This window comes from Heptranchias perlo, chromosome 17 (genome assembly GCF_035084215.1).
Source record: "Heptranchias perlo isolate sHepPer1 chromosome 17, sHepPer1.hap1, whole genome shotgun sequence".
Lineage (NCBI taxonomy): Eukaryota > Metazoa > Chordata > Chondrichthyes > Hexanchiformes > Hexanchidae > Heptranchias > Heptranchias perlo.
The window spans coordinates 2234294-2250916 of record NC_090341.1 but is presented as its reverse complement, the minus strand read 5'-3'; the positions used below and the strand labels follow the sequence as shown (position 1 = coordinate 2250916).

Sequence of the window (16623 nt, the reverse complement as noted above, 5' to 3'; positions counted from 1 at the left end):
CCTCCGACAGTGCAGCGCTCCCTCAGTACGGACCCTCCGACAGTGCAGCGCTCCCTCAATACGGACCCTCCGACAGTGCAGCGCTCCCTCAATACGGACCCTCCGACAGTGCAGCGCTCCCTCAATACGGACCCTCCGACAGTGCAGCGCTCCCTCAATACGGACCCTCCGACAGTGCGGCGCTCCCTCAATACGGACCCTCCGACAGTGCGGCGCTCCCTCAGTACCGACCCTCCGACAGTGCAGCGCTCCCTCAGTACTGACCCTCCGACAGTGCGGCGCTCCCTCAGTACTGACCCTCCGACAGTGCGGCGCTCCCTCAGTACTGACCCTCCGACAGTGCGGCGCTCCCTCAGTACTGACCCTCCGACAGTGCAGCGCTCCCTCAATACGGACCCTCCGACAGTGCGGCGCTCCCTCAGTACTGACCCTCCGACAGTGCGGCGCTCCCTCAGTACTGACCCTCCGACAGTGCGGCGCTCCCTCAGTACTGACCCTCCGACAGTGCGGCGCTCCCTCAATACGGACCCTCCGACAGTGCGGCGCTCCCTCAGTACTGACCCTCCGACAGTGCGGCGCTCCCTCAGTACTGACCCTCCGACAGTGCGGCGCTCCCTCAGTACTGACCCTCCGACAGTGCGGCGCTCCCTCAGTACTGACCCTCCGACAGTGCGGCGCTCCCTCAGTACTGACCCTCCGACAGTGCGGCGCTCCCTCAGTACTGACCCTCCGACAGTGCGGCGCTCCCTCAATACGGACCCTCCGACAGTGCGGCGCTCCCTCAGTACTGACCCTCCGACAGTGCGGCGCTGACATGAACGGCACAAAACAAAAATAAAACACCCTTTTACAATGTTCCGCCAACCTCTATTCTGCACCGTGCCAATCCCTGAAGCGAATCAGAGCGGGGAAAGATGGCGGCCGAAGCTCGGGCCGAGCTGCCCGACCTCCTCCCTCGCGCGCAGGGCGTCGAGCGCCTGACGGCCACGTGCCGGAGAGCGCGCGTGCGCGGGGTGCGGGGGGGAATCCGGCCGGGCAAGGATGCGCACGCAGCTCCGCCGCTCCCGCCAGTTTACGGGTCGCCGGGTCACGTGTCCGGGGCCGGCGTGCGCGCGCGGCGGCTGGAGCCGGTGACGTGCGCGCCGTCAGCGGAAGTTGAGGTCGGACCGCGGGCGCCGAGCAGCTTCCCCCCCCCCCCCCCCGCCTCACACCCTGGACTAAGAGCGGCCGCCGCAATCACCGGGGGCCGCGGTCGGCCGGGCCTGCGGGGCATCGGCGGAGTCGACCGAGAGCGAACACACGCACCGGCACCGCCGGGCCGGCCGGGCGGTCGAGGGGACGGCGCTGAGGCGAGGCGCGGTGCGGGAGCGAGAGCGCGGGCCGCAGGCCCGATCGGCGGCGGAGCCCGGAGCTGGAGGCACCGAGAGCGGCCCAGAGCCCGGGTAACTACTCCCAGCGCGGTATCGTACAGGCCCCGCGGACAGTGTCACACACCGGGGTTATAGTGCACAGGGGTCAGAGTGCACAGGGGTCAGTGTTACACACACGGGGTTATAGTGCACAGGGGTCAGTGTTGCACACAGGGTTATAGTGCACTGGGGTCAGTGTTACACACAGGGTTATAGTGCACAGGGGTCAGTGTTACACACACAGGGTTATAGTGCACAGGGGTCAGTGTTACACACGGGGTTATAGTGCACAGGGGTCAGTGTTACACACGGGGTTATAGTGCACAGGGGTCAGTGTTACACACACAGGGTTATAGTGCACAGGGGTCAGTGTTACACACGGGGTTATAGTTCACAGGGGTCAGTGTTACACACAGCGTTATAGTGCACAGGGGTCAGTGTTACACACGGGGTTATAGTGCACAGGGGTCAGTGTTACACACAGGGTTATAGTGCACAGGGGTCAGTGTTACACACAGGGTTATAGTGCACAGGGGTCAGTGTTACACACAGGGTTATAGTGCACTGGGGTCAGTGTTACACAGGGTTATAGTGCACTGGGGTCAGTGTTACACACAGGGTTATAGTGCACTGGGGTCAGTGTTACACACAGGGTTATAGTGCACTGGGGTCAGTGTTACACACAGGGTTATAGTGCACTGGGGTCAGTATTACACACACAGGGTTATAGTGCACAGGGGTCAGTGTTACACACAGGGTTATAGTGCACTGGGGTCAGTGTTACACACGGGGTTATAGTGCACAGGGGTCAGTGTTACACAGGGTTATAGTGCACGGGTCAGTGTTACACAGGGTTATAGTGCACAGGGGTCAGTGTTACACACACGGGGTTATAGTGCACAGGGGTCAGTGTTACACAGGGTTATAGTGCACTGGGGTCAGTGTTGCACAGGGTTATAGTGCACAGGGGTCAGTGTTACACAGGGTCATAGTGCACTGGGGTCAGTGTTACACACACACGGTTATAGTGCACAGGGGTCAATGTTACACACAGGGTTATAGTGCACAGGGGCCAGTGTTACACACACTGGGTTATAGTGCACAGGGGTCAGTGTTACACACACAGGGTTTTAGTGCACAGGGTTCAGTGTTACACACACACAGGGTTATAGTGCACAGGGGTCAGTGTTACACACAGGGTTATAGTGCACAGGGGTCAGTGTTACACACAGCGTTATAGTGCACAGGGGTCAGTGTTACACACAGGGTTATAGTGCACAGGGGTCAGTGTTACACACAGGGTTATAGTGCACAGGGGTCAGTGTTACACACAGGGTTATAGTGCACAGGGGTCAGTGTTACACACAGGGTTATAGTGCACAGGGGTCAGTGTTACACACAGGGTTATAGTGCACTGGGGTCAGTGTTACACACAGGGTTATAGTGCACAAGGGACAGTGTTACACACAGTCGGTCATAGTGTACACGACAGTGTTACACACACTGGGTTATAGTGTACGAGGACCGGGGTCAGTGTTACATACATAGCTGTACAGGTGACCTTGTTACACATAGGATTATCATGTACAGGGAACTGTGTTACATGTAGCGGTTATCGTGTGCAGGGCCCGGGGTCAATGTTACACACAGCGGGTTATAGTGTACGGGGGATGGTGTTATACACACCAGGTTATAATGTACAGGAGACAGTGTTAGAGAAGGTCATCGTGTACAGGCGACAGTGTTACACAATGGGGTACAGGGGTCAGTGTTACACACAGCTCGTTATAGCGTACAGGGGGACAGTGTTATACACAGCTCGTTATAGCGTACAGGGGACAGTGTTACACACAGCTCGTTATAGCGTCCAGGGGACAGTGTTACACACAGCTCATTATAGCGTACAGGGGACAGTGTTACACACAGCGGGTTATAGCGTACAGGGGGACAGTGTTATACACAGCTCGTTATAGCGTACAGGGGACAGTGTTATACACAGCGGGTTATAGCGTACAGGGGACAGTGTTACACACAGCTCGTTATAGCGTACAGGGGACAGTGTTATACACAGCGGGTTATAGCGTACAGGGGACAGTGTTATACACAGCGGGTTATAGCGTACAGGGGACAGTGTTACACACAGCTCGTTATAGCGTACAGGGGACAGTGTTACACACAGCTCGTTATAGCGTACAGGGGACAGTGTTACACACAGCTCGTTATAGCGTACAGGGGACAGTGTTACACACAGTGGGTTATAGCGTACAGGGGGACAGTGTTATACACAGCTCGTTACAGCCTACAGGGGACAGTGTTACACACAGCTCGTTATAGCGTACAGGGGACAGTGTTACACACAGCTCGTTATAGCGTACAGGGGACAGTGTTATACACAGCGGGTTATAGCGTACAGGGGACAGTGTTACACACAGCTCGTTATAGCGTACAGGGGACAGTGTTATACACAGCTCGTTATAGCGTACAGGGGACAGTGTTACACACAGCTCGTTATAGCGTACAGGGGACAGTGTTACACAAAGCTCGTTATAGCGTACAGGGGACAGTGTTACACACAGCTCGTTATAGCGTACAGGGGACAGTGTTATACACAGCTCGTTATAGCGTACAGGGGACAGTGTTACACACAGCTCGTTATAGCGTACAGGGGACAGTGTTATACACAGCTCGTTATAGCTTACAGAGGACAGTGTTATACACAGCTCGTTATAGCGTACAGGGGACAGTGTTACACACAGCGGGTTATAGCGTACAGGGGGACAGTGTTACACACAGCTCGTTATAGCGTACAGGGGACAGTGTTACACACAGCTCGTTACAGCGTACAGGGGACAGTGTTATACACAGCGGGTTATAGCGTACAGGGGACAGTGTTATACACAGCGGGTTACAGGGGACAGTGTTATACACAGCGGGTTATAGTGCACGGGACAGTGTTACACACACAGTGGATTACATTGTACTGTGGACAGTGTAACAGAGCGGGTTACAGTGTACAGGGAGCTGTGTTTCTCACACCGGGTTATAGTGTACAGGGGACAGTGTTACACACAGTAGCTTAAAGTGTACAGGGGACCTTGTTGCGCACACAGCGGATTATAGTGTACAAGGACCAGGGTCAGTGTTACACACGGGTTATAGTGTGCAGGACGCAGTGTTACACACAGCGGTTATAGTGTTAAACACACAGTGGAGTATAGTGTTCAGCGAACCATGTTACAGATAGCTGATTATAGTGTACAGGGGACTGTGTTACACAGCGGGTTATAGTGTTCAGGGGACCATGTTACACACAGCGGGTTATAGTATCCGGGGACAGTGTAACACGCCATGGGTTATAGTGTGCAAGAGACAGTGTTATATACAGCAGGTTATTGTGTATAGGGGACAGTTTTACACACAGCTTGTTGTAGTATACAGGGGACAGTGTTACACACACAGCGGGTTATAGTGTACAGGGGACCTCCTTACATACACAACGGGTTATGGTGTACAGGGGGACAGTGTTACACCCAGCGGGTTATGGTGTACAGGGGACAGTGTTACACCCAGCGGGTTATGGTGTACAGGGGACAGTGTTACACACATACACAGCTGGTTATAGTGTACAGGGGACCTTGTTACCCATACAGCCGGTTATGGTGTACAGGGGAAGATGTTACACACATAGTGGGTCATAGTATACCAGGGGATAGTGTTACACATACAGTGGTTTATTGTGTACAGGAGACAGTGTTACACAACTGCCGGTTTTGGTGTACAGGGGACGGTGTTACACACATAGTGAGTTATAGTGTACAATTAGGGATGGGCAATAAATGCTGGCCTCGCCAGCGACGCCCACATCCCGTGAACGAATAAAAAAACAAACAAGGGTCTGTGTTGTAACACACTGTAAGCCATAGGTATCTTATTTAAAGTTGCAATAGCCCATGGAAGGGTACATGACAGGACACTGGAATTATAGACAAAAAATAATCAGTTGGCATTGGGCACTTGTTGAGAGATGGGCTATGGAGGCCATGGCCTGCATGTTAATGATTAATGTTAATGAACCTGCTGGTCCTTTGTTTCACAGGGAGTTTCCAAGCTAAGAGCAGGTGTTTCTGTAATAGAGAAGAGGCACTCCAGTCCCAGCTGGGGAGCAAACTGCCTGCCCTGCCCATGAAGAAAGTACTCCCAATTTCAAACTTGCTATGAAGAAATGAAAAAAGAAAGTTGCTGGTCAAGTTTTCATGTGATCTCTTGGACTGGTTTCGATCGCCTGAGGGGGTCGGAGAGAAGTTTTCCAGACTATTTTTCCCTTATTTCTTTTTTTTGCTTCTCCAAGGAGATTACATGGCTGCGAGTGGAGTTGAAGGGAGGAGAGGGGGTGTTTAGTCATGATTCTCTGGCCATTGTGGTGTGGGGCAGGCTCGATGGATCAGCTGGTCTTTTGCTGCCCTGCACTCGGTGTAGCTGCATGGCTGTTTACAAAGAGCTGGGCTGCAGCCACTGTACTGGCTGTACCTCAGATGTGCACTGGGACCAGGGATTGTTAGTTATTTTCTAGGTTACTGCACAATTGACTGCCTTTAACTTTGCAATCAGTGGTGTGGAATGGTTTGTTTCTTTTCCTTTTCCGTCGTTGTTCAGTTTCTTTCACTTTTTGTTCTTCTAGGTTGGTGCTAATTTGAATCTGCCTCTTCACCCAGTGGTTGGTGTTGAATCTGTTTCACTGATACCGCTTTATAACCAGCAGACCCGGAGCCTGAACCATAGTTAAATTGTTGACCGAGGTGAGTTTTCTCTTTCACCCGAGACCCTTTTTCAGACCGTGGTAAACTTGCATATTTTAATTTGGCATTGTCCAAAGTGTGTTTGAGTGCGTTGAAGAGAAGAGATCCATAACAATACTCCCTCGACGTTAACATTTTCCCTCTCCTTTCTGTGCGACCCTTCTCGTCCCCCATCGCTGCTGCGAGGTGAGTGTGTGCGTCAGTCTGTCCGATTCCTGCATTCCTTCTTAATTCCTCCTTCCTGCCTTTGAGAAAGAAAGAAAGAACAAACTTGCATTTCTATAGCGCCTTTCACAACCTCCGGACGCCCCAAAGCGCTTTACGGCAAATGAAATACTTTTGACGTGTAGTCACTGTTGTAATGCTGATGCAGGCAGTCACACTCTGATCTGTAGCTCCCCTGGAGTACGGTGAACTTGCAGTGTACTTTTTACTTTTCATTTTGAGACTGTTACCTTGAGCAGGTTTTTATTTGAACACACAATGTTCAGTTTCCAGATAAGCATAGTTGCCATTATATTAATGGATATCTTAGTGCCAAAAAGTTCTTGGAACTTCAAGTCTGACTGCAGTCAATATTTTGTCACACCGTGTTGCTTAGCTCTTTGCAGCTCACTCTCAAAACCCACAAATGTTTATTCTACCTTATTGCAGGGATGGTGACAGTGGCAGTGTAATTATCCCTCAGTAATGTGATTTATGCCACGCATGTAGACAGGTGAAAGTACTTCAGTTTTTTGGGTGATATTTGGTTAGATTCTCAGTTTCATAATTGTTGCCATCATATAGTCCCAAACAAGAGACTGATTACAAAAAATAACATACTGCGAATGCTGGAAATCTGAAATAAAACAGAAAATACTGGAAACACTCAGCAGGTCAGGCAGCCTCTGTGGAGAAAGGAAAAGGGGTTAGGCGTTTCAGGTCAGTGACCTTTGGTGTGACGACGAGTCGATGACCTGAAACACTAACTTAACCTTTTTCTTTTCTCCACAGAGGCTGCCTGACCTGCTCAGTGCTTTCAGCACTTCCTGTTTCTCATGAAACTGATTACTTCCTCAGAGGAACTGAAAATAAATCTAGTACCTAACATTCTGTTCCTCATACACTCTCCCTGCTGCCTCTCTCTTTGAGGATTAGATCTGATACTAATGCACCATTCCCTCAGACAAACTCAGCAACTGTCAGTAAGAGATTGCAGGTGACGGTGCTAAATTTCAACCTCGCGACTTCAGAAATCGCTGCACACACTGACAATACAACTGTATACAAGATACAAATTTAGCCACATTTCTGTGCTGCAGACAAATTTTTATGGATTGTAAGAGATGCTTTTAATTTACAAAATGTTTCCCCTGCTCTTCTTGCCAGCATAGTCTTGCTGTTGCCGATCGGTGAGAGGCCGGAGGACACCAGTATCCTCACTCGCGGTAATTTGTGGTGTGAACCTTGACAGTGAGTATCAGCAGGATACTGGGGAATGGGGAAGCCTCACAGCGGAGCCTGATCCGAATATCCACATTCGCACACTGCCCAGCAGGGTGGCTGAATAGTGATCGTGGCAGAAAGCCTGGCTATTCTTTATCTGCCTCCTTAGCGCCGGACTGCTGTAGCTGCCCGACTTGCTGTCGAACCTGTCTCAGATTTTCACTGTGAGGTGCATTTGCCAATTGAATCATTGATGGAGCAGTGATTGTACCGCAGCACTTGAGTTATTAACCCTGACGTTCCACCTACCTCCGTAACATCCCCTGTCTCCGCCCCTGCTTCAGCTCATCTGCTGCTGAAACCCTCACCCATGCATTTGTTACCTCCAGACTCGACTATGTCAATGCTCTCCTGGTCAGCCTCCTATCTACCACCCTCCGTAAACTTGAACTCGTCCAAAACTCTGGTGCCCGTATTCTAACTTGCAGCAAGTCCCATTCACTAGGTCCCTTGCTTTTTGTGGTATATATTAATGATTTGGACTTAAATGTAAGGAGCATGATCAAGAAGTTTGCAGATGATACAAAAATTGGCCGTGTGATTGATAGTGAGGAGGAAAGCTGTAGACTGCAGGAAGATATCAATGGACTGGTCAGGTGGGCAGAAAAGAGGCAAATGGAATTCAATCCGGAGAAATGTGAGGTAATGCATTTGGGGAGGGCAAACAAGGCAAGAGAGTACACAATAAACGGGAGGATACTGAGAGGTGTAGAGGGAGCGGCGTGAGTCAAGCAGAGTATCTCCCAGGGTGTGCAACTTGGTGAAATTCACACGCAGATTGGTAATCTTCAATAAAAGAAGAGTAAAAGAGTGAGAGACCTGTACTATCCAATGGTTGGCATTACAATACAAGAATATAACAACAAACAACACATGAACATTAGAAGTTTTAAAGAGAGAAAGACAGACTTGCATTTATATAGCACCTTTCACGGCCTCAGGACGTCCCAAAGCACTTTACTGCAAATTACATACTTTTTGAAGTGTGGTTACTGTTGTAATCCCATGGGATACAGGGGAAAGTGGCAAGTTGGGTCCAAAATTGGCTCAGTGGCGGGAAGCAAAGGGGTAATGGTCGCCGGGTGTTTTTGTGACTAGAAGGCTGTTTCCAGTGGGGTTCCGCAGGGCTCAGTACTCGGCCCCTTGCTTTTTGTGGTATATATCAATGATTTAGACTTAAATGTAGGGGGCATGATTATGAAGTTTGCAGATGATACAAAAATTGGCCGTGTGGTTGATAGTGAGGAGGAAAGTTGTAGGCTGCAGGAAGATATCAACGGACTGGTTGGATGGGCAGAAAAGAGGCAAATGGAATTCAGTCCGGAGAAGTGTGAGATAATGCATTTGGGGAGGGCAAACAAGGCAAGGGGATACACCTGAGAGTTGTAGAGGAACAAAGGGACCTTGGAGTGCATGTCCACAGATCCCTGAAAGTAGCAGGACAGGTAGATAAGGTGGTTAAGAATGCATATGGGATACTTTCCTTTATTAGCCGTGGCATAGAATATAAGAGCAGTGACGTTATGCTGGAACTGTATAAAATATTGGTTAGGCCACAGCTTGAGTACTGTGTACAGTTCTGGTCACCACATTATCGGAAAGATGTAATTGCACTAGAGAGGGTACAGAGGAGATTTACAAGGATGTTGCCAGGACTGGAGAAGTTTAGCTATGATGACAGATTGTATAGGCTGGGATTGATCTCTTTGGAACAGAGGAGGCTGAGGGGTGATTTAATTGAGGTGTATAAAATTATGAGGGGCCTAGCAGAGAGGTCAATAACCAGGGGGCATAGATTTAAAGTGATTGGTAGAAGGATTAGAGGGGAGCTGAGGAAAAATGTTTTCACCCAGAGGGTGGTGGGGGTCTGGAACTCACTGCCTGAGAGGGTGGGAGAGACAGAAACCCTCAACTCATTTAAAAAGTGCCTGGATGTGCACCTGAAGTGCCGAAACCCACAGGGCTACGGACCAAGTGCTGGAAAGTGGGATTAGACTGGGTGGCTCATTTTCGGCCGGCGTCGACATGTGGACCGAACGGCCTCTTTCTGTGCCGTAAATTTTCTATGTTTCTTCTGTGATTCACCCATCACCCCCGTGCTCGCTGACCTACATTGGTTCCCGGTCTGGCAACACCTCGATTTTAAAATTCTCATCCTTGTTTTCAAGTCCCTCTACGGCCTCGCCCCTCCCTATCACTGTAACCTCCTCCAGCCCCTACAACCCTCCAAGATCTCTGCACTCCTCCAATTCTTGCCTCTTGCACATCCCCGATTTTAATCGCTCCCACCGCTGGCGGCCGTGCCTTCAGCTACCTAGTCCCTAAGCTCTGGAATTCCTTCCCTAATCCCTTCCGCCTCTCTACCTCTCTCTTCCTTTAAGATACTCCTTAAAACCTACCTCTTTCACCAAGCTTTTGGTCACCTGTCCTAATACCTCCTTATTTGGCGTAGTGCCAAATGTTGTCTGACAAAGTGCCTTGGGATGTTTTACTACTTTAAAGGCACTATATAAATGCAAGTTGTTGCTGTATGAAAAGCACGCCATCACTCCATGTCGTGTCCTCCTAACTACCTGTAGTTGTTTTAGTCACATTAACTGACAGCATTGTGCAGCGTGTTCTAGAACCAATTCATACTGTTCCAATGCATTATTCAGGTGTTGCAGCGATATCAGTGTTATAACTTCAAACAATAACCGGGCGGTGTGAAATGTCAGTCCAGCTGCAGGACAGTAGACGGAGCAACACAAAGCACATTGCCCCAGCATCGGTATGGTACGAGGTTCAGTTCACTGGTGTGCAAAGGCAGGCTAAAAAAAATAATAAAAGTGTCACATGTGATGGATGTGTTACTGCTTGATTTGCGAGTGTAAAGGAGGGAATTCACAAAATTGATCTGGGGCAAATTGTTGACTGTGGTGTAGGGTTCAAATACCAGTGTGAAATTAAAGTCAGGGAGAACTTTTTCACCTGGAGGATAATCGAGCTGCGAAAGAAGTTACCAGGGAAGGTTGTTGGAGCAGAAATTTAAGCAGGTTCAACAGACAAGTAGATGCACTTCTGGCGAGAGATGGGTCTGAGGTTATATAGTGAGAAAACGGTAGGTGGGGGTTGGGGGATACGGTGAGAAGGCAGTGGGTGGGGGTTGGGGGATACGGTGAGAAGGCAGTGGGTGGGGGTTGGGGGATACGGTGAGAAGGCAGTGGGTGGGGGTTGGGGGATACGGTGAGAAGGCAGTGGGTGGGGGTTGGGGGATATGGTGAGAAGGCAGTGGGTGGGGTTGGGGGATACGGTGAGAAGGCAGTGGGTGGGGGTTGGGGGATACGGTGAGAAGGCAGTGGGTGGGGTTGGGGGATACGGTGAGAAGGCAGTGGGTGGGGGTTGGGGGATATGGTGAGAAGGCAGTGGGTGGGGTTGGGGGATACGGTGAGAAGGCAGTGGGTGGGGTTGGGGGATACGGTGAGAAGGCAGTGGGTGGGGTTGGGGGATACGGTGAGAAGGCAGTGGGTGGGGGTTGGGGGATACGGTGAGAAGGCGGTCGGTGGGTTTGGGGGATACGGTGAGAAGGCAGTGGGTGGGGGTTGGGGGATACGGTGAGAAGGCAGTGGGTGGGGGTTGGGGGATACGGTGAGAAGGCAGTGGGTGGGTTTGGGGGATACGGTGAGAAGGCAGTGGGTGGGGTTGGGGGATACGGTGAGAAGGCAGTGGGTGGGGGTTGGGGGATACGGTGAGAAGGCAGTGGGTGGGGTTGGGGGATACGGTGAGAAGGCAGTGGGTGGGGTTGGGGGATACGATGAGAAGGCGGTCGGTGGGTTTGGGGGATACGGTGAGAAGGCGGTAGGTGGGGTTGGGGGATACGGTGAGAAGGCGGTAGGTGGGTTTGGGGGATACGGTGAGAAGGCGGTAGGTGGGGTTGGGGGATACGGTGAGAAGGCGGTCGGTGGGTTTGGGGGATACGGTGAGAAGGCGGTCGGTGGGTTTGGGGGATACGGTGAGAAGGCGGTAGGTGGGTTTGGGGGATACGGTGAGAAGGCGGTCGGTGGGTTTGGGGGATACGGTGAGAAGGCAGTGGGTGGGGTTGGGGGATACGGTGAGAAGGCAGTGGGTGGGGTTGGGGGATACGGTGAGAAGGCGGTAGGTGGGGTTGGGGGATACGGTGAGAAGGCGGTAGGTGGGGTTGGGGGATACGGTGAGAAGGCGGTAGGTGGGTTTGGGGGATACGGTGAGAAGGCAGTGGGTGGGGTTGGGGGATACGGTGAGAAGGCGGTCGGTGGGTTTGGGGGATACGGTGAGAAGGCGGTAGGTGGGGTTGGGGGATACGGTGAGAAGGCGGTAGGTGGGTTTGGGGGATACGGTGAGAAGGCGGTAGGTGGGGTTGGGGGATACGGTGAGAAGGCGGTAGGTGGGTTTGGGGGATACGGTGAGAAGGCAGTGGGTGGGGTTGGGGGATACGGTGAGAAGGCGGTAGGTGGGGTTGGGGGATACGGTGAGAAGGCGGTAGGTGGGTTTGGGGGATACGGTGAGAAGGCGGTAGGTGGGGTTGGGGGATACGGTGAGAAGGCGGTAGGTGGGGTTGGGGGATACGGTGAGAAGGCTGTAGGTGGGGTTGGGGTATACGGTGAGAAGGCGGTAGGTGGGGTTGGGGGATACGGTGAGAAGGCGGTAGGTGGGGTTGATCCACACAAGAAATTATTTTTCCGCCACATGGTCTTTACCTGTTCCAACAAATTCCTACGTAATTAAGTCTCCCTTTCAAATACAATCTGCTAAGGAGTTGAACTATTTAAATTGGCTGCTATTTGTACTGTTGGCTGCTGACTTCTTGTTTCCTGTTTAGTTTCCATGTTGTCCGTTTGGGTCTAGTTAATGGAGTGTAGATTCACAGGTGCTATGGTTAAACAGTAACCAGTTAGAAGAATTTTTAACTTTAAAAATCCCTGTAAATTTGTACCATCACATTCCCAATCTTTGTTTGAAATGATTGTGGCAAGATGTGTAATTCATTCTCAGCATATTTTGTATAGAGGAGATTAAATGACGGGAAAAGTGCGTAGGATTTGGAATAAAAATTGTTGATTTAATTATTATAATCCTGCATCGGTGTTGAAATAATGATTCCATGCACTGTCTCTGACCTTCGCTTCTAGTGTCTCTTTCTATAGCAGCCGTTTTCATCGTTTTTGTGACTGCTCTGGTTAGGGTGACTCTGAACTATCCTCTTTTGTTCGTACACATTCTTCATCTTCTCTGCCTTGTTACTCTGATGAAATCAAGACTTATCTCTCTCTTTCCTACTCTAACTCTTTCCCAGGGCTTCAAAACTGCAATTCCTTGTATAGCTCAGTCTCTTCACTAACTTCTACAGTTTAGAAAGAGAGAATATCGCACCTTTCATGACCTCAGGACTGAACTACAGATGTCCCAAAACTTTACAGCCAATTAAGTCATTTTGAAACGTAGTCCCGTTGTAATCTAGGAATCGCGGCAGCCAATTTGCACACAGCAAGGTCCCACAAACAGCAATGAGATAAATGACCAGCACACCTGTTTATGGATGTTGGTTGAGGGATAAATATTACCCAGGACACAAGGGAGAGCTCCCCTGCTCTTCGAATAGTGCGGTGGGATCTTTTACATCCACCTGTTTACAGGCTTTTAAACCCAAATTTGGCATTGCCTCATCGCTGCTTGATTTATCTCGTTGTCTTCTACTTTTTTGGTGTCCTGCGCTGTGGGCCTTGGCCCTTCACCTAAGGCTCTCTCAGAAACAAATCCAATTAACAATTCAGATGACAAACTGCAGGAGCAAAGCTCGAGCAAGTTAGGGATGTCATCTGACTTGCAGCCTTCCATTTGCCTTCAGTTTATTTGCTTTATAATTTGGGAGCTGCAGTGAAAATCTACTGTTTTCCACAAATTCAAATCAGTGTGGTTTTTATATTATGAAGATGACTCTTGGTGAAATGTCTGGAGCAGCGTATGTTCTTATTTAGATGGTGTACGTTGCACAGTTTTGAATGAGGCAAAAATCTGCCATTGGGTGCGTAATAGTGGGGGGAGAAACGGGACATTAATGTGACCGTTTTACGGATGTGAAATAGGCAAAACGGGGTCCAAAATCAGGTCGCGATCTCCTGCGCCCGATTGACCCCGGAAGTGCACATCATTAGATTTGGTTATGCAAATAGGGTTGTGACGTTGATTGTAGGACCCCGATGTGAAATTGGACAGCAGCAGGGCACAACTTGCTCCATGCAAGATTCGACTAGTTCTTCTGAATCTCTCTTAAGCTACGATTCTGATGTATACCAGACAGGAGGAGATTGTCGGTGGTCTGTGTAGGGAAACCACGTTTTCTATGCAAGGCTTTATCCCATGGAAATTTTGGATAATTGGAATAGGGAGGTTACGTGATTTTTGTTTAAAAATTCATTTTTCCAGGTTTTTATGATGCATTGTGCAATATATATTTTTAGATGGATAATCGAGTGCATTGTAAGGATATGTTAAAGACACTTGAATTTCAGGTGTCATTGGCTGAGGGAAATATGCTGTTTGCATTATTATCCAGACAGGTGATGTGCTTTGTTTTTAAACCTTTTGTGGAGCTTTCCCATCAGTGTTTCACCATCGTCATCTGTATCTTTTACCCCAGCCAGCCATGACAGAAGCTGCTTCCTCACGACCTTGTAACACTCAACAAAAGTATTTTCATACTATTACGACTTGAGTATAAAATATATAACTGCAGAATGGTACAGCTGCTGAGTTTGGGGTGGGTGATGGAGGTTTGGGACTCTGTTTCACTGAGTTCCTTATCTCAGTAAGCTGTGAAAAGATCTGGTGGTGAAATCGAAAGGTTATTTCCTCCCTCTGCTTCCTTCCTTCCCCATCCCCACCCTCCTGCCCCCTCCCAACACCCAGGCACTTGCATGTCTCTATGTTTTGAAAATAATAGGGAAATGGAATATACCTTAAATGGTAAGATTTTAAATGGAGTGGAGGAACAGAGGAACCGTGGTGTGCATGTGAGAAGTTGGTGTTTTTTTGCCCAAGGTTGAGGGATTGCTGGTAGACATCTTCAGGATTAAAAGGCTGATGATGAGATAAATAATAGTTTCCACTGGTTGGCAAAGTGTAATGAGAGGGCAGAAACTGAAGATTCAAAAGAAAAACTGAAGGGATGGAGATGGTACAAATCGGATAGCCAGGTGGTGAAGGATAGAATACTGGAGCCTGGTCTTCAGTTGCTTCTAAGCCTTTATTCACACAGCTCAACATTGCACACCCTTCTATAAATGGATATATGAGAGTCCTCAGTTGATACATGTCACCTGAATACAATTATCACTAATTGATATAAATCACATAGATACAATCACAGGAGAGTGGGACTCTTGGGAAAAATCATCAGTGCAGGCTTGATGGGCTGAATGGCCTACCCCTGTTTTGGAACATTTGTCTCGTGATGACCAGCCCTTGCAGTGAATGGGGAGCAGCCAGCGTTCTCCGCCAGAATGCTGGTTGCAGCAGAAGCTGTGAGCTGAGATGAATGTAATACCATTTTGCAATCAAATTCTGCCGCTTTTAGCAACAACACAAATTCCCTTAAATTTCTCTCAAGTTTGGCATCTGCACTTCCAAAGATGTGACTGTCATACGAACATACAAATTAAGAGCGGGAGTAGGCCATTCGGCCCCTCGAGCCTGCTCTGCCATTTGATAAGATCATGGCTGATCTGATTGTGACCTCAACCCTACTTTCCCGTCTACCTACTATAACCTTTGACTCCCTTGTTAATCAGGAATCTATCTAACTCGGCCTTAAAAATATTCAATGATCCTGCCTCTGCCGCTCTCTGGGGAAGGGAGTTCCACAGACTCACGACCCTCAGAGAAAAGTTTTCTCCTCATCTCTGTCTTAACTGTCAGTCTAAGCTTTTAAACTCCATTCAAACATCTATAAATACTTTAAAGACGGGAATTGATTTTTCCTCATATCAGTGAGTGAGCCCTAGGTCTTGTGGCAACAATAACAGTGAAGGTGTGGCTACACCCTGTTCTTAAACCATGCTATGGTTATTTCAACACCAGGCAAAGCCTAGTATAAATCAATCACTAGCATGGTTTAATCATTACAACAACAACTTGCATTTATATAGCATCTTTAACGTAAAATGGCCCAAGGCGTTTCACAGGAGCGATTTTCATACAAAATTTGACACCGAGCCACATAGAGATATTAGGACAGGTGATCAAAAGCTTGGTCAAAGAGGTAGGTTTTAAGGAGTGTCTTGAAGGGGGAAAGAGAGGCGGAGAGGTTTGGGGAGGGAATTCCAGAGCTTAGGGCCTAGGCAGCTGAAGGCACGGCCGCCAATGGTGGAGTGATTAAAATCGGGGATGTGCAAGAGGCCAGAATTGGAGAAGTGCAGAGATCTCAGAGGGTTGTAGGGCTGGAGGAGGTTAGAGAGATAGGGAAGGGTGAGGCCATGGAGGGATTTGAAAACAAGGATGAGAATTTTAAATTTGAGGCGTTGCCAGACTGGGAGCCAATGTAGGCCAGCGAGCACAAGGAGTGATGAATCATTAGATAATGATTAAACTTTACAAATCCTTTCTAGACATGGGAATTCCTTCCAAAGAATGTCATGAGATGGCTGTTGGTAGAGTTTGCATCGAGAAGCAACTTTTAGTCCAATCTCCAGCATTCTCTTCGTTCTGCTATCATTGCATTTATAAACAGACTTGTTTGTTTTTAATTGGTAGTACGTAGCAGACATATTTGTCAGGGCGATGTACTTGAATGGAGAGTTTTAATTTATGCTCAAGTTAAGAGATTTAATTGCTGAGAAATGGAACACTGTTCCATGCAGACATGGGGTGTCAAAATTGAACATTCCAGAATTGGTACAAGGTAGCAAGATGCCATG

At 49.1% G+C, this 16623-nt stretch overlaps 1 protein-coding gene across 6 annotated transcripts in view; it reads left to right on the top strand.

The window, feature by feature from the left end:
- The first annotated feature begins 1195 nt into the window (after positions 1 to 1195).
- Positions 1196 to 16623, top strand: part of usp19 (ubiquitin specific peptidase 19) — a 130256-nt gene continuing 114828 nt past the window's right edge. For 5 of the 6 annotated variants that reach the window (XM_067998341.1, XM_067998340.1, XM_067998339.1 and 2 more), the window contains exons 1-2: positions 1196 to 1442; positions 6088 to 6205. The gene's annotated coding sequence lies outside the window, so the exon portion shown is untranslated. Of the gene's footprint in view, positions 1443 to 6087; positions 6206 to 7576; positions 7661 to 16623 lie in introns of all 6 variants that reach the window. The other variant, XM_067998337.1, reaches the window with a different exon arrangement.